The sequence below is a fragment of the Ursus maritimus genome, unplaced genomic scaffold (assembly GCF_017311325.1).
Source record: "Ursus maritimus isolate PB19 unplaced genomic scaffold, ASM1731132v1 scaffold_24, whole genome shotgun sequence".
NCBI classification, from domain to species: domain Eukaryota; kingdom Metazoa; phylum Chordata; class Mammalia; order Carnivora; family Ursidae; genus Ursus; species Ursus maritimus.
The window spans coordinates 23,408,886-23,433,406 of NW_024424897.1; the positions used below are offsets into that span (position 1 = coordinate 23,408,886).

At 39.3% G+C, this 24,521-nt stretch overlaps 1 protein-coding gene across 1 annotated transcript in view; it reads right to left on the minus strand.

Annotated features, from left to right (window-relative positions):
- SKAP1 (src kinase associated phosphoprotein 1) overlaps positions 1-24,521 on the minus strand; it is a 269,450-nt gene that overhangs the window by 88,958 nt on the left and 155,971 nt on the right. The window lies entirely within an intron of this gene.

A 24,521-nucleotide genomic window follows, 5' to 3' on the forward strand; every position in this document is an offset into this window, starting at 1 on the left:
GCTCTTTAAAGTTGAGAATGCTCTCTGATATTCTTTTATTTATTCAATAAACAGAAACTGAGCACCTTCAAAGTTTTAGGCACTGGAGAGACAAAAATGATTAAGGTAATTGCCCTCAAGGAATTCACTCTAGAAAAGAAGGGGACAGAAAAGTAAACAAATAATCATAATACAAACTATCATTTGTTTTAATGCTTCTACCAGATTCCATGGAATCACAGAGGAGAGTAATAATCCTTCTCAAATCTTGAATATTGCATTATAGTTATTGGAATACACCCTATGCAGAGGCTTACACTCCATAGCTGGTTCTCAATATTCATTGAATTAATGAATAAAAGTGACAAACCCCAAGATATAAATTATCTATAATATTAAGTTATTTAGTCATTTATTGAAATTAAACAAAGAAACCTAACAAACACTTGGTGTGAGTTTGGCAATCTGCAAAATACTATGAGACTATGGAAGACTGTTTGGCCATGGAGGGGGAGGGACAAATAAGGACAGTAACCTGAACTGTAAAGTTTGAATTGAATCTTGAAGGAAGAGTAGGAATTCACCAGACATATGATTCACTGGAACAGGATTCCAGACAAAGAAAAAAGCATGTGCCAAGGTGAGCAAGAGTGTGTTTTGGTCCAGGGGACCACTTGGATACATTTGAGTCTATTTGTAGACACAGGGTGCTTGTAGGGGAGTGACAGGAGACGAGAACAGGTAGTCATAATAGTAGCATCAATTTATTGTCAAGTGTTTACCACATGCCAGACACTGGACTGTGCACTTCCTATCATGTAAACTTCAAAACAACACTAAGAGGTAGATACTATTATTATCTCTACTTTACAGATAAAGGAACTTGAATTCAGTGAGGATAAGCAACTTGCCCATGATCATACAACTATTAAGTCATGAAGCTGGATTTCTTTCTTTCTTTCTTTTTTTAAAAAAGATTTTATTTATTTATTTGAGAGAGAGAGAAAGAGAGAGGGAGCATGAGAGCAGGTAGAGAGGCAGAGGGAGAGAGAGAATCTCAAACCGACTCTGCGCTAAGGGCAGAGCCAGATGTGGGGCTAGATCTCTCAACCCTGAGATCATGACCTGAGCCGAAACCAGGAGTCAGAGGCTTAAGTGCCCGAGCCACCCACGGGCCCCCTGAAGCTGGATTTTAAGTCTAGCTCTTTCTGACTCCAGAGACCATCTACTTAGCCAGCATTAGTTCTACCTTATATATTAAAAAGATATTTATTATGCCTTAACCACTCCAGGTTCCCAATTTCCAAATACAATAAAAGAAAACATACAATTTTCAGGACTAGAGTAAAATAAGAAAAATAAGAACTACAAAGTGATTTTTTCCATAAAGTTATGTAATTATTCAATATAAGAGACTTTCTGTTGAACTTATGTTCTTACTGTTTTCTGACATCAAAATATTCCTTTGTGAAATTATGTTGACAGAAAGTGATAGCTATTTAAAAAATATTTTCATCAAAATTAGAAGCTGTCAATCCCATGACACTTCTCCAAATCCTGGAATCACTGCTTTAAGCTTTGAAGCTATGTTGCCTTGCAAATGGTTGTGTAAGCCATGCTACGGCATTTAAATTTGTCCTGTAAGCCATGGGCAGTCATTTAAGCATTTTTAGCTGGAAAATTATAAAATCGGCATTTTAGAGGGATTATTCTTTTATGAGTGTTGAGGATGGACTGGAGGGGGATGCTGAGAGGGAAGACAAGGGAGATCAACCGAAGACGAGCATAATAGTCCAACAAAGAGATGATGAGAATCTTGAACCAAGACTAAGGCAAGAGAATGAAGAGAAGGGCATCGTTTCAAGGGACACTGAAGAGGCAGACTCAGTGGGCCTTTGTGGCCAATGAGACATGGGGTGTGCAGGAGAAAGAGGGAATCTAGGACAACTCCCTATCTCCAGACTACGACATTTCGAAGGGTAGATCCTCCTCTATAAGATTTTGTATACAGGAGGAAGAGTGGGTTGGTAAGGGAGAGACTGTTAATGAGTTCAGTTCAGACATGTTTTGATTTCAAGGACAATCAGATACAGATGATTTTTAAATATTGATTCTACCTCACCAAGCTTCTGGGAAAAAAAAAGATTATCTAATGTAGTCCTGACACTTGATATAGATTTAAGACTCAAGGCCTAAACATTAATTTGGTACATGAAATAAAAATTTCAGCAAATGTACAAAATTAATCTTAGGCATAGGTGTGATTATCGTATGACTATTATTGTGAGCGCTGTTATACTTAAGATGAATCAGAGAAACTTTAGTGAACTGGCAAAATGTTTGGAAGGCTAGTAGGTTATTTTGGACCTATCAGAAAGACTAAAACAATGGTTACAAAGTGCTTTGAGATCCTCAAATGAAAGATACCCAGAAGAACACATTATTAATGCTGGCGATGAAGATAGAGAGGTATCTTTAGTTATCCAGAAAAGCCTGTAGGTAAAAGACAATGACTAAGGGACTTGCAAACAGGCATACTTGATATTATTTCTGAATTTCTCTGAGAGTAAATAGTAACAAATCAAATGCACCATTTAAAAATATGAACACTTGGGGTGACAGCAGCTTGCTGAAGACAGAAATGAATTTAACACAACATCCATCTCTGGACGATGAAATTCACATTCCCTGCTCACGCCACCCCAATTAAAGGGAAAGAATCTCGACCTGACAATCTGCCCTTCAGGATCTCAGACCCAGGCTGAGGGCGGATCTAGTGACCTCCTCCTGAATAAAGGGGGGAAGGGGATTGGGCAGTAAATTCTGTCCTGGCGAACATCAGCCCGGTAGTAAATCGGAATCCTCTCCGTGCCCTCTTTATTATCACATTCACAGCATGAAGTTATGAGCTTCCTCAGAGCTCCTGCTATAAAAATGTGATGGATGGTGGGGAAACCTCAGGGAGTTAATCTATTCTTCCATTAAATTTTACTTTAATTGGTCTGTGAGTCAATCAGAAACTCACTAGACAGTGAATTAAGAAAGAAAAGAATGAAATAGAAAAAGAGCTTTCTTTTGCAGTTACTATATTATAATGCAGGATTATTCTTCCATTGAGAGAAAAGGGAGACCATTGGTCCATACAAATAATCCCTGGCCCTGTGAAGAAAATGAGAGAAAAACAGGCAACCATGAATCCTAGTCACTGGTGACATTAATACATATGACATTTACACACATTCACACATACCCACCAAGCAAAAACAGGCTTCTCAGACCCTCTCCACCCCCACCCCCAGTAATTAGAATGAGAGAGACAGAGAGAAAGGGAGAGAATGGAAACAAATCTGACTTGCTGCCTCTAAGAAAATTAATACAAAGAAAAATAAGCTGTGAAGAGTCTCTATCATCAGTAACATAACTTTGTCGATACATAAGAAGGTAGATGTTAAAGACCAAGGACGGATCAGCTGAAATTTTCATGGGTTCAGTCAGCAAAATGTTTGTGCAGTAGTTAAGGCCATAATGGGCTCTGATAAAGATTCTCAGAATCTAATAATGGCCTCTCTGGACTTCTTGTCTAATTAGTGGAATAAGGAGCGAGCCAGCTTGGAGCTGAGCATTGCTTGAGATGAAGACGAGGGAAAAGGAAAGCCAAAGCGGAAAGAAAAATAAACCAGAGTGAAGCAGAAGAAAAACAAGAGCAGCCAAGGCTTTAGAAACTGTGCTCCCAAGCTGACAACTGAAGTTTATGCCTTGAAATATATGATAATAAGGTTTTATGGGAGTGAGCCCCAGGGACCCAAATGTCTCTCTGTAAACAACGGACTTCAGGGAAAAGCCAAGGTTTGAATAATGTACTCAGTCTCCCTCATGATAAAAAAAAAAAAAAAAAAGAAGAAGAAGAAGAAGAAGGAGAAGAAGAAGCAAAAAGCAGTGAAGAGAAGAAATACCTCCCTTTATTCTAACGGTAGGACCCGGCCTGAGTCCCAGCGAATGCCCTCTGAGGGTAAAGACAATTGACAACCAGCGTAGAAATACAGTTGTCCCATGTTAAGACAAGGAATTTAAGCCTCAGTCGCCTCAAAAACCTGAGGTTGTATGAGAAGGACCTAGTAAAGCACCGCCTGTCCACCCTTAACGCATGGGCAATATATGTCCCGGAACCACATGGTTTATTGTGCAGTGTAGCTGCCGTGGAATTACTGCAGGGACATCAGAATGACTGAATCCTTGAAGCGTGCACTATTTCTCCCCAGTGCTGCAAAGGGTTACACCTGAATGTGCTGCCCGCTTCCGCTGGTCCACGTTTCAGGCCAGCTTACCTAGCGGGATATTACCAGCTGAACGCCATACATAGGAGGAGGATTTCCTTTGGAGACTAGGGTCAGGTAAAGCTCAAAGGTAGCCTTAAGCAACTGCTAAATGATCAAAGTCCCCAGTGTCCTCTGAGACTAAATCAGGTTGCCTTTAAAATTCTTCATCCTCAGAGACAACAGCTCTATCCTCTTTCTATCAATGTAAGGCCATGAGACAGTAAAGCGCTATTTCTATAGGCATTAGTTCCACCTTATATATTAAAAAGGTATTTGTTGTGCCTTAATCACTCCAGGTCCAGGATCATAAGGGACCTTGTTTCTTGGTGGGAGGCTATAGTGTGAAAGGTTACTTAGTCATCACTAGCCTCTAGCAATGCTGGAACACCACACATGGGGCTCCTCAAACAGGAAGTCAAAGCCAGGCATGACCCCTGGATGAACTCGGTGCATTTTCGGGCAAGGGGCCTGATGAATCTCCAGGGACAGTGCTGCTCTGTGCCTCTGTGTCCGTATGTATGTGTTTGCTCCTCTGTGTGCGTGGACGGAGGTGGGTGGTGCTGAAGGGAAGGAGGGTGTGAAGGTTCTGGATAATTATGAAAATTAGATCTTTTACAGCAGGCTTCAAGCTCAATTTGGGCTGACAGCTCATGAACAGATCATCTGAAGTCTTAATAGGCCAATGCTGGTTCAATAGTTGTATGGTTAAATCATGCACGTTTGTGCCACAGCTGACACAGAAAGCAGACCCACATGCCTCAGAGGGATCGTGCAGATGAGTCTATATTTAACATACTTCCTCTCTGGGGAAGGCGAAACAAAGCAAAACAAAACACATCTAAAATCATCCTTAGAACTTTTGCCAGCCAAAGAAATATTCTGGCATTCTTTTCACTATGAAACGTCTAGTAGTAGAAAGGATACATGATTAATAAAGCTATTCTAAATATATTTAATCTTGATGCCTTCTGAATCCAGCGCTATGAGATATCGTCTTCCAAGTTGCTCATCTATATTCAAAACCAACTTGCTGGGTCAGGGTGGGAAGAAAAAAAATTTTTTCCTACTTTTTAGTTACCTGTCCCCAAAGCACTGACTCTCCCGCCTTCCATGCTTTGGTGGTAGCTTTGCAAAATGATGTCAAGATACCCAGGCCCCTGACACATCCTGAATTCTGAGAGAATGTGTTTCCTGAATATTCCTGATAATGGGCTTAGTACTAAAGGGGTTAATGAGGTTGCATAAGGCAGTATTTCCTCTTCAAGGGAGGAAAAAAAAGTCCAACAACATTAGCAGCATTTTCTTCTTATTTTTCTCTGTGTTTGCAGTAAATGGCTCCTCCTTGCAGCTTCACATGGGGGAAGGGATAAAGCGGTATTGCTAACCTGCCTGGCATCTGGCTTCCAGCAGGGAGAGAGGCTCATCCACCTCACCCTCAGGCTTCTTTAACTGAATTAGCCGTATTAAGTGCCTTGGTAGCCCAGGGAATGAACGTCGTCGATCAGTGCCTTGAGAAGGCATGTTTGGAGGGTATAATTCTGCCGGAGGAGAATGGACTCCCCAGCACATGGGCCTAAACTGCAGAGTAACAGAGCCCTAAATCTCCAGTTGCAGATTTACAGCCCCCATTCTCCTTCTTTACTGCAAATACAATCCGGCAGTAATGGTCTAACACAGCAACACCATCACCAACTGGCTGATGGCTCGCATAAAAGCAATGTCAACCAAAAACTATGAGTTTATAAAAGGGAACAAACCCTCAACAGTGACAAGAACATGAAACCCATTAACAATTTAAACACTCTCCATTTTTTATTTCCTACCTTGAAGCTATTATTGCTGATAGAAAGCTTCTCAGTGGAGTTAACCACTGCAAGGGAGGGTTTGGAAGCTAGCTCAACTCCTAAGACAGGAGGTTATGTGGTTTGAACTATTTGATGGTGTGGTTTGAACCTTTTTTAATAGGAATGCCACCTGGTAACCTGTCGCTGAGAAGAAGGTCTCAGAAAATTGCACGTGTGATAGGACCTCTCCTAGGAGGGCTATCAAATTATTCTCCAGAATCACACTGAATACATATGGTTGGGATTGGACTTGCTGGTCTATTGAACATGTCAAGACTTGGCCCTGTGCTGTAGAAGGAATGGTAGAATATTTTGGGGGGGAACTTCTGTGAAAATCAGGGATGAAATCTTGAAGTGATGATAACTCAGTGTTTAGATGAGGTAGGTTTTATTTTAGTGGTAGTTCCAGTCGTGAAGGGACACTGCCACCAGAATATTTCCACCGTACCTGAGCTATGTGTAAAATGTAACTTGTCACACACTATTACCTTCCAGTCTTCAGGTAATCAGATGCAAAACGTATAAGTAACTTGCCCAACTTAACTATAGGACTCTCCCATTAAAAAAATTATTACTATGGAATTCTTTGGGGAAAAATGCTTGAGCAAGCCACCTTCTCCCTGCTCTTCTCCCACCAGTGAAAAAGAAGACATGACCTTAAGGAGCTATATAAGCCCATTATTGGGTGATTCACCCCAAAACAAAAATTCTTCCTTCTGTTCTTTAAAGCAGACAAACCCAATGGCAATAGCAAAGTCATTCCTTTTGTAATTTTGAGCATCTTGTGTATGCAATTTGGCAAATAATCCATCTTTTAGATATAGGATCTTAGCACTAAAAAGGAAAGAAATCCTGTTTTTGCAAAGAAAAAGAAAAGGTTATGTTGAATATGGTTACATATATCCACACAAATAGTGCCAATGAAGTTAAAGTTCCTGATTTACATAGATTGTGCTGATTATTTGAGCAATTTAATATAAAATTTAATCTGTACTAATGGGCCTGGGGGAAGTACAGATAAAACTGAGAAATAAATACTTATTTTGCAGTAAAATGAATACCATCTATCTATATAAAAACATAGGTTTCGGTTCACAATATTGTAAGAATATTCCCATATTTTTGGCACTTTAAGAATGTATTGCCTCACAAAGGAATATCAGCCTATCTGCAGGCTCTCTTAACCTGGGCTAGTTTTCAGAAAGGGGTCATTTCATGCTCCTTTTGTTACACGTACGTAGATTTTGAACTGAGCAAACATTGCACCTGTTGGTTTTAAGCGGCCCCTCCTCCAGGGAAAAGAAAAAATGTTGAGGAGAAGGAACAGAAGAGAAGTTAAATAAAAGACAAGAAAAAAGGGACTAACAAAATAAAACTTATTTTCCCCCCAGTGGGCAAGGAAATCAAGCTACAGTAATTTTCATTTTAATAGTGTTGGGAAATGGTTAGCTTTAATGCCTGATAATGACCGGAGCTAATATGGTTCTGCTTTCAGTGTGGATAACGTTTAAGGAAGTAGCAGAATGTATGGCGGCTTTCTGGGTCTATACAATCAACTCCAATGAAACCTTTTCTCTAGCTTGAGTCATAACCATAAATACTGACCCGTCCCCACATTCCAGTTACAAAGTCCTTCCTTCCTCCTGTGCCCCTAAACAAAGGGGACAACAGTGTGTTCGGTGGGAACATCTTGAAATAAGATATCACTCCCCAAATGGAAGGAAGTCACAGGGGAGATTGACGCCATAAAGGCAGTTCTATCCTATTGAAACACCAGCAGATGGGGTCATAAACATTTCCTTCTCCCCTTGCTAACAGCCACAGAGTCAGCTTCATCTTTATCTTTATCTTTATCTTCCTGTCAGGTCATAAATACCTCTCATTCAAGCCTCACGCACAGCTGGGCCATGCCAGGCAAGTTTACTTCCTGTGAAGGGCTCATTTCGGCAAACGTTTAGAACCGAGTGGGGGGAGAAAGCTGGAAGCTCGGCTCAGGATACACAGTTATAGTGCAGTCAAGGAAGTTAGGGAACCTCAAAGAAGGGGCTTGGTCAGACTAAGCAATGACCAAACTATCTAACAAAGAGCAGGAAGATCCACTTAGAAGATGCTGTCGCAGAGTAAACGGCTTAGTTAATTAGTTAAAAATTATACTTGTGGCAAACCAACACACAAAAAGAGCTGGATTGTATCAGTGGCTTTTGTTCTTCTAGAACCTCCAAGACACTGCATGATTCTTTCCATTGGTTCAAGGGTCTGGAGCTTGGACCATAATCATACACGATGGAAACGCAACACGAAGTCCTTGCTTAGCTGGAGGTTGGAGAAAGAACGCATCCTTTTACTACACAGAATTTGGGCACTTGTGGGAGGAGTGACTCTCTGACTCTTCTCCCTTTCTGGGGAGCAGTTTTATGCTTGGCATCTGACCAAGGGACTCTTAGCAACTCCAAAATTGTGGAATCTAAAATGGTAGGAACTTGGAAGATGATGGGTGTCTCCTTTCTCAGCTGGGCTGGAGAAATTGCACCTCTTGATTTCTGGGATGTGTGTGCTTTTCAAAATTGACTTTTATGACTATAGTCTTTATAAAACACAGCCCACAATCTGATTTTTAAAAAGCAGCATTTTTTTATGAGCACATTCTGATAAAACAGTTAAGTCTTCTTAAATAATAATGATTGTGACAGGCTGCTGTTGATTATAAAAAGATGTTTCTTACTCACTATGCTTTGAGAATGGCTACTCTGTATTGGCTTATTTTACTCAATTTTTTGATTTTTTAAAAAAGATTTTATTTATCTATTTGAGAGAAAGAGGGACAGAGACAGAACATGAGTGTGGGGTGGGGAGGGGCAGAGGGAGAAGCAGGATTCCCACTGAGCAGAGAGCCTGATGTGGGACTTGATCCCTTGATCCCAGGACCCTGAGATCATGACCTGAGCCGAAGGCAGACGCTTAACCGACTGAGCCACCCAGGTGCCCCTCACTCTTTTGATTTTTACATGTGCTTTTATTTTATTATTTTTTTAAAAAGATTTTATTTATTTATTTGACAGAGAGAGACACAGCCAGTAAGAGAGGGAACACAAGTAGAGGGAGTGGGAGAGGAAGAAGTAGGCTCCCAGCAGAGCAGGGAGCACGATGTGGGGCTCGATCCCAGGACCCTGGGATCACGCCCTGAGCCAAAGGCAGATGCTTAACGACTGAGCCACCCAGGCACCCCTACATGTGCTTTTAGATACTGTGCTACTTAAAGAGAGAAAAGTGAACATAGCACTGACAAGTTTTCTATAGAAGTTATGACAAATGGGTTTGACTCACAGCCCTGACACTTTACTAGTTGTGTAAACCCGAGAAAGTGAACTTAACTTCCCTGTGGCTCAGTTTTCTCGTCTTCAAAATGGGTATAACCACAGTCTCCCTTTTTAAGCATTGATTTATTTTCACAAAAATCTACTTGAGGGGAGCCTGGGTGGCTCAGCAGGTTAAGTGTCTGCCTTCAGCTTAGGTCATGATCTCAGGGTCCTGGGATTAAGCCCTGCGTTGGGTTCCCTGCTCAGTGGGGAGTCTGCTTCTCCCTCTCCCTCTGGCTCCCCCCACCCCCACTCATGCTCTCTCTCGCTTGCTCTCCCTCTCAAATAAATAAATAAAATCTTTTAAAAAATCTACTTTAAAGTCATAAAGTGCAGTTCATTTCTTAATCCATAATATTTCCTAATTTTCCTATTTTATTCCATTTCAGTATATCTTTTCTTCCTTCATTGCTTCCAAATTACTTTTCTTTATATTCCCTTTCTCATTGGGTATTATAAAGATAAAATAAATAACTTGTGTAAATCACTTAAAACAGAGTCTTGCACATTGTAGGGGCTATGTAAGTGTTAACTTGCATGGAAAATGGAACGCCTAGGAAATTCAGTCATTGGGATGGCATCTAAAGCAAAGGGTATTGATTACATTCTTAAAAAGCTCCAATTAAGCTGAATATTAGGCCAAAGACTGGCATTCAGTTTTCCATAAATTTGGCTGATTCACCTTTACAGTTCTCTCTCTTATCGTCCTCCTACAATCAAGTGACCCCTGTTAGATTGGACTGCTTGGTGTTTTCCGAGCACATCCTGCATTTTCCCACATCTTCACTCTGGAGTTCGGCATTCCCATTTTTATGCTTCTGCATCTCTACCTGTTGAAAACACAGCATCACAGAGTTCTCTCATGTAAATAGTAAGGTTTTATTTTACTTTTCTATCCATCCTTCAAGGCCTGAGTCAAATGCAGCTACTTTATGAATCATGCAGTTTTGGAGCTGGAAGAGCTGTAGAGACTCAATGGTCTAATTACTTTTACTAAGGCCAGGAGAGATTAAGTGATTTGGCCAAAGACACCAAGTTGCAGCTTGGAATACAGGCTGGGCCTCCTAACTCTGCAGGGACCTCAGAACAAAGAACCGAGTCTCTTGGTCATCATGGCTGGATTCTGAACCTGACTGGTCTCCGAGCAGTGGCTACTGTACCTACGGCACTTAACACATACCCCCCTGAACTGCACTTTCTTAGGTATAGGTGTTATCCCCCCAGATCTCATTCACCTTTGACACCTACATTTCTATCCCCAGAAGTCTTAGAACAGAGCTTATAATCAGGAGGCACTTAGCAAATATCTGAATTAATGTATGAATGGATGTCACAGGGGAGGAGAGAAACAGTCTTCCCATCCCAGCGACTCCTATCTCTCATTGTCTCAAAGTTCTTTCTAACCCAGCTCTCTGAGCTGAACTACCAATTCCAGGGCACAATAAATAAATACTTCCATGTTTGCAAAAAGTTAGTGGAACTGAAGTGTCATTAGACTTTATACATATGCACGCATTCACCTGCTTCACAAAACTTTCTGAGCACTCATGTGCATGTCACTGTAAGGTGGGCACGGGACATCTTGGAGCGATCGTTTACCAAAGAAGTAGGAGAGCAAATCCCACGTTTCAATTGGTTGGATTGGTTGCAGTCAATGGGGAAGAACCACACACGACACAAGGAGCAATTTAAAACTAAGCACCATGAAAGCCTGGTCATGTAATACGTCTTATGTTGTCTCTTTTATGGACCTCCAATTTGCAAACTAAGCCCACCTTCTGATTTGTTTCCCTTTGTCACTCATTCTCTTTATTCAACGATTTAAGGATAACCTTCTTTTCCTTCCCCATGGAAATTTTGGTCGCTGACCAAAGTTTGACTAAATACCATTACACACGTACTTTCCCACCTGAGGGCAGTAACAGTAACAACACATGAGACATTTTCAAATTTTCAAAGTGCTTTTATAGATCTCTTTCTATCCCTTGCCCCCCCCCCAACAAACTCAGGAGGGAAGTGTTAAGTGCAGTCCATATACCATAGATGTATATGCGATGTATATCAGCTAGACATCAATTTTGCAACATTGTTCTACTTTATTTCTGGAATCTCCCTTTATGGATTTCCCCAAAGGAGGAAGGGCATCTCTCTATTATAATACCCTCCTTATTTTCTTTATCACACTAATCACAATATGTAATTATTTTATTTTTTTGGTTTACTTCTTTATTGCTCGTCTCCCTAAAAGGATGTAAAACCCCAGGAGGACAAGGACCTCGTCTATCTTGTTCTTCTATTGCAAGCACTCAATAAGAAATTGCTAAATAAATAAATGAATGAATGATCAACAAAGCTATTTCAATTAAGGCATAAAAGTCATAATGATAAAAGAGGTCAACGAACAGACTTCCCAGTGTAGAACTGGTTAACTGTATTTTTATTCATTTGTTCTGCCAAGAAAGATGGTCTACAGAGGAACAAGTAAGACCTCTTGGTTTTTAGTTTTGCTAATCCTTCCCCAAATAATTATGGAGTGTTTTCTCTGTATAGGGGACTGCATTAAGAACTGTAGGTGACAAGAAGTTTAAGATGTAATCCTTGTCCCAGAGGAGCCCATGTGATTACGGCAATATGATAGTGATATAAGACCATAAGGACAAATCTGGAGTAAGTGGTGCATCAAAATGTGCTCTCAGAGAAAGGAGAAGCTGCCTTAGATTGCTGTGATCGGGAAGGTTGCCTGGGAGCCTAGGGGGTTTTGAGTTGAAGATAAGTTGAATTTCTGTCATGCAAAGGGCTCACTAGAAGGCCTTTAAAAAAGATACTGTCGTTGTGTTATACCTCAACATACCCCAGGTTTAGGTAAGTTTAATTAAAGAATAGAAATACTCTGAGACCCTCCTGTAGACAGTAGCTTGTCCATGCAATATAGTTCTATTAGACTATTGGGCTGGCCCCATAGCAGGTTTAATGGCTTTATGTATGTTTAATCACACTTACTTGGTCTAGCTCTCTCAGCTTTAGTCCCATTAGAATTTAAAAGGTCAAGTTTCAAAAGCCTAAAAAGTGATTTAAAATAGAAATGCCAACTTAACCTTAACCACAGTTAAACTAATGCTATAATAGTATTGAAAATCACACCTTGTGTAAAATATACGAGCGAAACAAGAATACTAAAACTTTATAATTCTTTCCTGAGGTTATATTAAAAAAAGAATTTTAGTAAAATTTAAAGTCACAATTTGAATTTTACTAAAAATTATGGCTCACTGATAACTGTTGACACATATAGCTTATCTGGGAGAGCACAGAGGCCCCATTAAGTGAGTGAGAAAGGAGACTAGGTAGTCCTAACAACACGGAAAGGGAGCAATCTTTTGAAAATGACGTAAATTTGTTATGGCTCTGAAGGGTAAGAGAGCACCTTAGGAGCGTTTTCTCAAGCTTGCTGGTTGGAGCTGTTGCTCTTTACCTGGAGTATCCCATCCAGAGCCTCCCACCTTCACTGATGCTGGCATTTCACTATCTCCTGCCTTTTCCATGTAAGCTTTCCTTGACTACAATGTTATAATATGCTTTATATTAAAATGACCCCAAACTGTTATAATCTATTATGATTTAAGGGATACCCTTTTTTGTTGCTACCCTAGAAATAGAGATGATTGCTAATTAAAAAAATGTTTATTATTACTATTTTTATTTGAGCGTATTTGACACACAATGTTACATTAGTGTCAGGTGTACAACATAGTGATTGGACCAGTTTATACACTGGGCTACGTTCACAATGTAGCTACTACTATCTGCCCCGATACATCATTGCTATTACAATGAAAGATGACTTTTAAACTGCCCCTTTTCACCAATGGAAAAGTTAGAAATTAGCCTAAATATGCAATTCTCTCCTTTTTTAAAAAAATAGTTTTTGTATTATTATTTAAAATCACAATTCTTTATTTTTATCCTAATCTCTGTGATATAACTCCATCTATCAGGAATTATAGTTTTATTTCTGATATTTCCACACCTGCAGATATAGAAGGGATTAAAAGTGGATTAAGAAATGTTACCATAAAGCAAGCGAAATCCTGAGGGAGACGGCCTGGGAGACAAGTAACTTAGTATCAAAGGAAGTTGCCAAATGGTAATAAAACCAAAATGGGAAATCATGAAAATAAAATAACTGCATTAAAAATATATTTGGACCAGCTCCTCTGTGCTGGTGTTTTGTAATATTAACTGTTTAAACCTGCTTAAAATGAGAGCTTTGAGTTCTCCAAATCCTTTAATTCGGTTACACATCCGCTACCCTGAAAGGGCTCCACAGAATCCCATAAAACATTATTTATCTGTGTGCGTTAACTGCACGATACTGTAATTTCCAGAATAAATGCTGGGTGTAAATTGTTGTTTATGTTGGATCCTGACTGTCTTTACGAGAAACAAAGTGAAAACGGAATCTTCACAGCTTTATTTCTTCCGTTAAAGTCTATTCTGCAGCAGGAAACATGCCTAGTGGAGTTTCTTAATGAACACTTATAAAGCCTGTTGGTTAAAACCAAGTATATAGAATCACCTCCAAATGTATACCCCCTTTTATTCCACATTCTTTTCATTTAAATCAAGTTAAATTAAAGTGAAAGTAGCACCATTCACATTGTTATAGTTAAGGGTCTGTCAGCATTTTTATGCAAAGCCTTGTTGCCACAAGTTTATAACTTGGAAGGGACAGAAGAAAATCAAAAGAAAACCCCACCTTAATACAGAGGAGCTTGGCCTGAAAATGAATTTTTATTTATTTTTAATGACTTAAAAGTCCCTCTTGAGGCAAAAGATATAGACATACTAGTGATTTAAGACATTTAGTTGGGATTTTCTTGGTTTTCAAACAAACAAACAAAAAAAGCTTTCAAAGGCATTCCAGCTATAAAATGGATTAAAACATGAAGTTTTCTTTGTGCTTGGATTTTCTAAAAGATATTAAATACTAGAAATTCCATTGTATAGCCTCCCACCTCCTGCCACACACACAAAATGTACAACAAATAACTCCCCCCCCCCATCCTTTTTTGTTTGTTTGTTTGCAAATGGAAACTCAAGTGAGGAGAAGCTGGGGGTGGGGTGGGGGGGGCTTAAAATCAAATATGGGTTGGACCGTGTAAAATTTCAAAATTCTCCTTTTTTATTCTTTCTTTGAATCCTTGATAATTTTGTCTTCCAGAACACCACTGTTAAATTCTAAAAAGAGCAGTCTTTCACTACATGCATAAAGCATTCATTTAACATTTCTTCTGGAAAAAAAAAATAACTGCACAGATTTTAAGCCCAAGAATTTACTGTACCCATGCAGCAGCTGCTCTTACCTGATAATATTGTGATGATTCTTTCTGAGCGATTATGACTTATCAGGTCAGTGACCAACAAACTATAAAATAGATTTTAACAGCCCCCAAAGGGTTGGTACAGACTCTTGAGTAAATAATATATGTAAGGGAGAGTGGAACAGGAGGAGAGAGAAAGGAAAACACTGAGAGAGAGAAATAAAGAAGAGAACACACACCTGAGTGACTAGTTAGTTTAGTTGACACAGGACAGAAAGACAGTCTCCTTGAGTTTAATCCTGGTTTCTCACTCAGCACCACTTCTTGAGCCCAAAAGTCAGATAAGGAGACAGTCCTGTTTTTAGCAAGAGCAGAGGTCCCCTAGAGCAGCCCTATAGGATTTTTGATATATGCTATTTTTGCCCTGGATTTGATGATAAGCCACAAATAAATTGTTGCTTTTCACTGTCTTTATACGTGTATCAATGACAGCCATTGACTCCTGGGAAAGTCTACCAATCCTTAAAATGAACTTCTAAGAGGAGGAGTACCAAGGATGGACCATTACCACGTGAGTGTTGTTCAACGTAAGACCTTAATGAATAGAACTGATATTCAAATATGTTTACATTGGATTTAAAGGAATTCAAGGAAACCTTAAGAAAGGGGTTAGGACACTATGATAAAAATGGCCAAGCTCTAAGACAGTAGGTGTGCATCTGTGTGTGTGTGTGTGTGTGTGTGTGTGTGTGATCCAGCCACTTACAACCACAGCCAATATAAGGGAGGAACTTTGATCTATATACTGTACTTAAGTCAGGTTTTCCTAATTGCATGAGCTTCCCTGGAGGTCTCTGCTGCTTTACGGCTGCAGTTGATGCTACACAACTTCTCTCTGGTCTAATGGCATAGTAAGAGTTGTATTTGATTTTCAGATCTTGAAAGACAACTGGATACAAATTGTTGCTTAGGTTTTAAGACCACAGATCGAGTGGCATCATTCTGGTCCCCAGTGGAGACGTATCACTGTGGTCCTCCAGTGACTCCTCACTTGAAGAACTACCACACGAAGTAAGCATGGTAGTTTCAGGTGGTGAGGCCTCCAAACTATTACTGAAGGGGAAGCCCTGAATCTTTATCTCCCTGGAGACTGGCAAGGCCAGGGTAGAGGCCTGAGGTGGAGGCGTGAATAAAATGGTTCCTGCAAATCCCATTGAGCCCGGGTCCGATGGGACTTTCAACAGTCTGAGTCTCGAAACTTTGAGACTGGACCATTTTTCACCCCCCTGGGTCAGAACTTGGGTGTTGAGGCTGAGTCAAGGCCAAGAATGAAAACAGCAAGGGGAGGGAAAGGGAGGAAGGACAGATAAATGAAAGAACTGAGATGGTTTTCCAGAAGACGAGTGTGGGATGTCCGCCAAACAACCAGCACTGTTCTTGACTCAAGACAGTGCTAGCAGTTTTATGAGCAATGGCTTCATTTCCCTCTAAAATTACACAAGTGGCATTTCTTGGTGTGATTTTATAGAGATCATATTATGGTTGTTGTTTTTCTCCAAGGGGACCCAAATTAGGGAGGGGTGAGGATGGCAACAGGAGACTTCTCTCAGGCATAGGTGCTGGACTCATCTCTCCCCACCTAACTGGGACCCTGCTGTGTTCTGTAATGAGTCCTCTTCTTCTAAATGACTGTGGAAGGGACCAGAGCCAATGCCACCTCACACCTTCCCTCTTTTCCCCTGAGACATCCAGAGATATGTTGGCTGCCACCAAGGGGAGGCAAGGAAGCAGAGTTCAGATAAACTTTTGATAAAGTGCCATAGCAAACCCCTCATCAGAAGGTAGGAAAGGTCACACAGTAAAAAAAAATAATAAGAAAATATAACTGCTTTCTTATGAGGAAAATATTATGAGTTCTTCCCCTTTTTCAGCTTTTATGGAAGGAGATTCTGCCAGTTCCTTCAGAAAAAAATAAGAAAAAGTAGTTTTAAAATGAGATTATGCACCTTCGGGGTGCCATTAGGAAGTTTTACTGTACTGAGATGACATGAAAGCTCTGGAATTAATATCCCTGAGATGCTTCAAACCTGCAATAGCAATTATTGTACTACGTGTCCCTGGATAAATAATAGGGCCATTCAACTAATTAGCTTCAATGATTTCAGCTCCCTGTAAATTCTCTCTCACTCGGCTATAAAAATAACACTAGGAAAACTTTTGGTAAGAGAAACTTCTTTCAGGAAATGTTGTCTTTTCTTTTTCCCCCTTCAGTTCATGATGCATCATGTGTAAAGTAACTTTCAGTCCTAATCACGACGCAAGAAAGGAATATACAAAATTTGCACATTATCAATTGCCATTCGCTGCTACTGAACGTATTGATTTAACTCTCTAATTCATGCCTTCCACGTAAGGAATACACATTTTGAGAAATTTAAACTAGTTTCTTGATACACACTCAGTATAAGCAATCATGTGTGCATGAATGGACTATAAATCCCAGGTGTACGTATACACAGATGTATGATTAAAGAGAAGAGCAAGAGTCACTAATGCCCATACTTCATTACGTTATCACCATGTTATTTTAGAGTATTCTGACAACACACGAGCTTCCTGATAGTGTTCATGGGATATTAATTCATTCTTTCATATTTAATGAGCGTCTATTAGACGCAAGACATGAAGTTTCTTCTTTATGTTTTCTTGGAAGAAAGGTAGATTTACTTAAATTTGGTTTTCTACCTCCTTAAAGTGACAAGGATTCCCCTATACGTCTGTCACCTAGAAATACCATTAAATTCTATAAATTCAAAGTGATAAAAATGTGAACTTCAATCACTCAAGCTAATCCAATTCTAACATCATCAGCAATGGTCTGAAAATCTGTGGTACAATCCCAAGAGACCTGCATTTTCTTAAAGCTTGAGGTTTTGTTTTTCTTTTTTTCTTTGGGTAAGCTGTTGAGATTTCTTCTTTTCCTTTCATGGAAATTTCTCTGCACATTGAAATGAAACAGAAGCTCCTCCCTGGGATGGGCTAGTGCTCCCCCTTCCAATGCTGAACGTCATCATAGCAGAGGGACCTAGTGAGAGGCTGATGGTGATAAGGTCCATCCTTGGTGAAGAAATGGAGAGGAAAAGAGTCTAAAACTCTTCTTGGGCTTATCTTGTTTTTAATTAACAGAATATAATTAAAATTAAAGCCAGACAAAATGACTGGATCTTAAATCAGAATTATGTCTAACAGTAGAGACTGCAGTCATCTGTTTGCACTCATTAGAGGTGACCTGCACTATTTCTGGGTCTCCCATTTTCTCCACCACTTATAGGCAAGTGCTTTTTTATTTCTTAGCCACATAAAAAAAAGGATTTTTCTTCTTTGTGTATGAATACTTATTAAACATATGTATAAAGACAGATGTACTGCACCTTAGAATGAAGAATACAGTTAACAGATAAAAAAAAGCATTACCTTCCTCCGAAGCATTATGTAATTATTAAAATCGGAACAATTCTCCGAAAATGGATAATTCTATAATCTGGCAAAGAGACTTACTTTCCAGCCAAAAAGTTGAATATTACAATTTTCCCTAACTTAAGCAAGATGTGGCTAGAGATTAGGGGTTTTGTTATACAACTATTCCTGTTTATTCAAACATTCTAGTCCCCCCCCCCGCCGCAAACTCTACACCCTAAGAGCTATCTAGGAGGTTTGTAATATCAACCCCCATAATGTTTCCTTTGAAGAGATCTGCAGCCTCAGCTTATGAGAAATGCAGTTGGTTCACCCTAAGAGAATATAAGTCATAACGTTTGTTTTGGAAATCTATTTTACTCAATATTTCTCAATGAAATAAATTGTGTAAATGAAATAAAACTGACACCACAATATTTACTAAATCGCTACTGTCTGCTCTCTGCTTAACACTCTGACTATCACTGGTTTCTCCTTCTTGTGCAGTTTAACAGGCAAAAGAGCAAAGGGAAAAGGCTTCTGCAAAGAATGCATTTTTAAATCAATATAAATAAGGTTATAAAATAGCCAGACTTAGCATGGTTTCCTCCTCGCTTGTTACCCCTATGCCTTTGCCACTTTCCTCATACTCCTGTGTATTCGTCAGTTTACCAAAATGTGTGTGTGTGTGTGTGTGTGTGTGTGTGAGTTCACACATGGAATCAGGTCAAGAAGGTCTAGGGAGTGGAGAAAGAGAAAAATTCAAGAAAGTTATTCCCATTTAAACAATATTAATGGTCTGATATTACATGATGAAAAGGGGAAAAATGTACAAATAATTATTATCCATGGTTGAAAATTACTCTCAATGAAAATCAAGTAAAGATGAAAACTCTGAGCAAAATATTAAAAAATTTAATATCAATATACACATAAAAGGAAATACAAATATTTTCAGGGTCCCAATACTGTATGTTTCTTTCAATCTGTGGCATTACACAGTCCTACTTTTGCATTGACAATGAAGGAAACTAGACCTCCACCACGGCCTCTGTCCTCTTACTTTTCAGAACAGCTGTGAGGCAGTGTTCTTAAAGCCTCATGAAGAGAAACCCCTTGTACTCTTTGGAGATGCTCTGATTCGTGGAAGAGCAGGACTGACCTATTCATCCATGCTCAGAAAGTCTTCTAAAGGACGATGCTTATGATATGAGAGAAGGAGGGTAAATATGAGGCAGAAGGCTCTGAGGGCTCCTTTGGCAATTGGGAGGTGGGGAAGGAAGGAGCCAAGCTATAAATAAAAAATATTTCTAGAAATGGTATGTGGTTGATGCATTATTAATGATCGTGAAATATATCTCAATATGGAAGGGAGAGTGGTCACATCTCAAGATGGAATAGAGCCAATATCACAAGACACTTGGTCCAAACACTGCTGGCACTCTTGTGATTTTAGAAGGATTCAAAATACCCCCTAAAGTCAAAGAGCGTTTTCTTCAGTGTTTGTAAGTTTGCTTGATTGAGTATATGGATGATACCAAAGTATTGGTATGTAGTAAAGGGATGAGAAAACACAGAACGTTGTTTCAACAATTTCAATTTTCAATAACTGTATGAAAACCTGGCATATTGCTGTTTTAAATGTATTTTATTATATTTAAAAATCTCTATCTTAAAACATTTTAAAACAAGTTTCATTGCCTCCTGAGTCTGGCAAGTACTGTAGCTCGCTGCAGGTCAGGAACTCAAGGATTCCTGACTAGTGTTCCCTGCTTTAACCACTAGCTGTATTCTCTGTTAACACATTCTGGGGCTCAAAAATGTTCGCCTTTTCATATTTACCTGAACTCACGAATATGTATCCAAGCACCGTTTAAGCCATTTTATTACAAACACAAATCTTACAAGTGGAGCTATGTAAGAAGTTACCGTAGCTATAGCACTAATGCAGATATGGATGAAGATGACCAAAACAGAGGACAGGCGGTCGCAAACTTAAGATTTACAACTTCACAGTCTAGTTTCACTTCAGATGGGTGTATTTGTGGTACACCTGCGGACATTCGTAAAATTTGCTAGGAAGTCACAAAGGGGGGAGAGGAATAGCAGGTTAATATGCTCTTTTCTTTGCTTTTTCATTTTTTTTTTTCGCCATCTAGATGGGAGATTTAGTCCTGCTGCCTGAATTTGAGGGTCTCTCACACTGCTCATCTGAACAATCAATTTTTACTGCTGTGGAAGATAATAATGGTAATAACACTATAGAAAAAACTACCATGACCCATAACTGTAACTTATTATAGTCTTTTAAAAAATAACTGTGCTGTATGGAGCTTCTTCATTTCTTGAAGCAGAAAAGGAGCTGACAGTTGGAGCCTCTGCGCCTGTCTATATATCTCCTGAATGCCTGCAAGAGGCTGATCTACTCCCAAAGGGAGAGCTGCTTTGGGTATGGGCCACGCGGATGAGAAAAGTGTCCCAACACTAGGAGTTTGCTGAGGACAGTCACCTTCTGGCCTGCCTGCCTTCTTGTACCCAGTGCCAGCAAAAAGCTGTCGGTGTGACATGCTATGCTTTATCATCTTACACCAACACAGTCAGGATTCTTGGCCAGTTACAGTGACGCTCGTACGCAGTAAATTGTCAGTATTCCCACCAGGACTGTCTTCTGATGGTGCTTTTGATACTGAAATTTCAAAGGTCTCTGTTTACCTGAATAACACCATAAACAAAATCTCCCATAAAGCTCAATGTGTTCTGCTGCATTTACCCGAGAGGATGCAAAATATAAAGCTTTATTTCATCCCAGCGCACAGATTTCCACATGCTTAAGAACTCACCTGGTTTCTATGTTATGTGAAAGGATTGCCCTTATTAGACAAATTATATTCTAGACACTTTCAGAATGAAGTGGATTCACCAAGCACACTGTTTATCTTTAGATCTGGAAGCCTTCCTTGAAGCATGACTTTGCAACAAAGGAGTTTTAATGCCACTCCACTCTGTAATGCGCTGCATACTAACAAGATTTATATACATTATTGGTGCCGTTAAGGAAACTTGAATGACTTGCAGTTTCTCTAGATGAGATTAAAAAAAAAAACAAAAAAACTTAAAAAGGGTGTACAGCATACAAATGAAATCAGATTACATTAGAAGTTGTTTAAAAGTACAAGCATAATACTGCTTGTGTACCAGCCAGGGAACACACAGCAAAGATTTGTTTTACTTCTCTCAGACAACCATTCCACAGTCACTGAACATAAACAACCATAAAGTTACAGCTGCTTTTAAAATGTCACTTAGGGACAAACTGTATAGATGGGAAATTAGATAGTACTGAATGCTTTCAGAAAAGGACCAGCCCTATACTCTGAACAGCCAGCTCTACATTCACAAGAAAGAAATATTTCTCGTCACTAATCATATGTTTTCATATGCAAATACATACTCTATGATTTCTCCGGTTAAGAAGGGTTACATAACGCTCTCCAAAATATTCTGAAAAATTGAGTCTGGTTATCTGACTTTTTGGAAAAGTGACAAAAATGAAGTAGGTGAAGTTTGGGAAATAATTAAAATTTTAGGCAGATGCTTAGATGCTCATAATTTTTTAAAATGGGAGACTCTATGAAACATGCTGCAAAAATGACTGGAGCTAGGATTTCCAGCTGAATATGCTTAGACAGGGCGATATACTTTTAGGAGGCTGAATAAACCGTAGAATAACCTGTATTAAAAAAGCACATAACAACGTCAAATCTTTAAGCTTCCATCGAGGGGATTTGCAATAAAATGAAATCATTAGGCACAGAGTGGTCACTGCTATGATGAGAAGAAAAAAATAACTCAAAATTCTCATATCTATTATTATATTAGAATAGTTCACTTTCTTCTCTACATAATAACATTGGGCATTAAAGAGCCATTTATGCATACCTTATTATTATTTATGAATTTACAAGTACACACGGTGTCTGATAACTCATCTCTCTGTATTAAATAGGAACATATATTGTTTTTTAAAATGTCTGTCTTTTACAATGTGCTAGGTAACAGCTTTCCATAGCATAATCATGAATGCATTATATAATGTGCTTTATAAGAAGTTATTAAGGATTATGACTATAGCAACGTAAACCTAATATAAATATGAATAAAGCATTTAGGAATGGTATTTTCACTTAGACTGTTACCTATATAATTTGTAGCAATACAATTATCATAGAAGAAGACATACCACATTTACAGAAAAAAACGTTTCCGCGAATGTTAGTAAAAATCCTGTAATGTAGGCATTTTTCTAGCAATTTCACAAAACCCATGCCTTTAAAAACATGAGAAGAATCCACAATGCCACCTACAGTATTCTTATCAGTAATCTTGCCTTGCAGGAAAAAAAAATACTGGCTTTATTTGATAAACCAGGTGCATGTAAAGTTCCAAACTGCAAGTAGGTGGCAGTGGAGACATTTCTGGATGAATTTTCTCCGTTGGAAACGGAAAAGGAGGAAAAAAACCTCTTTAAAAACAAGTTACAAACATACTAAAATAAATAATGTCCTGAAATGTAACCTTCCGTAGCAGATCACCATTAAGAGCTAATAAAATATTTGTCTTCAGGGATGAAAATCCTCCCAGTCCCGTAATGAAGATATCCATAGCATGGAGAGTGAACAGCACAGATGAGAAAATTAGAAAAATTGTAAAGGGAGAAGGGTTGGACAATTGTTTCCCACAAAGCCCAGAGTAAGAATTAGGAATTTGATGCAGGCAAGAAACTCTGTGGTCGGCAGCATGAAACACAGACATTTAAACCTAGTAAGTTAGCATTTTAAGAAGCCATTAAGAAATCTGTTTGAATGTAAATTCTAGAGGAAGGCGAAAGAGTTCTTTAGGATCTGGTCTTTAATGAAAAATATCATTTGAGTCCATCAAAAAACTGTGTACAACAAGAGGCTATTAAACAATGTAGACATATTTAAAGTGTGCTCGACTCTAAACAAACATTAGAAACATTAGAATAAAGCCACCTGAATTGTCTTTCAAGGTTAATGAGTTGGCACTTAGATTCATTCCGTTCTCAAGTTTACCTGCAAAGACAAGCAGGGTCATTAAGTTGTATTATCAATTCAATCTAATTGATTTGACTTGTGGAGATCATAGTAGAAACTGAGATAGTGCCCAAGAATAAATTCTGGAGATGGGTGTGTGTGTATGTGTGTGTGTGTGTGTGTGTGAGGGAGAGAGAGAGAGAGAGAATATAGATGGAAAGAAACAGGTAAATGAATTCTAAGAGGAAAAAAGAAAGTTAATGATGTTATTCATATCACAACCACAGTGTGAAAAGAAAGGAAAGTAAATGTCCAGATCAAAGCTTTTTCACACCATGGTTATCTCAAATCAGCTTTTCTCCTTCCCTTAATTGGTTAACCATGCAGTTAACAACAAAGGCAACCAAGATGTCGAGGGATGCAAGAAACCTGATGAAAGCAAATGTCACATTCTCAATACTACTGTTCCCCCTGCCTGGAACATTCTTCTTCTATTCATGTTTTAGGATTCAATTTAAAATAAACCTACTCCAAAATGCCTTTCAGAATCTTCCAGGTGGAACTAATCTATCCCTCTCCTACAATATATTTTTTAAAAAACTTCTATTATAGTAATTATCACATTGCAGTATTACATTCTAGTATTAAAATCATTATGCCTGTGTTTGGGGCTGGATGACCCCCAAGTCTGCAAGTCCCAGGAGGGCAGGGGTCATTCCTTGACCATTTTTGGTGCCATGTTCTCCAAGGACAGAATGCTTCATGGGTGTTTATTTGAATTCGTTGAAAGGATTACTAAAAACCACTGAGGACAGTGAGGATAGCTGGCCAAGAGAACAGTGCCTTGCTCTGAACAGACCCTTATAAAGCATAAGAAGAAATGTGGCAGCAAGCTCTACCGTCTTCTTCCAAGCTGAGTCGTCCCAGGAAGTGCAGACCTGAGCATCATTAGTGCACTGGCCTCACGGGAACAGTAGGGGGCGCTTTACAGCTGAGGATCCGGATGGAGTGTGAGCTTACTGACTGCGTGGTGGGTGGAGCCTGCAGAAAACCTAGTCATTGTTTTGGTGACCTTTTAAATGTAAGCAGCAGGGAGCATAAGTCAGGCCTCCTAGCAGTGATCAGACGCCCGGGGGGGGGGGGGGGGGTGACGGACGACGACTGCAAAATCTCCCCGTAAGTAAGGGCCAGCCTG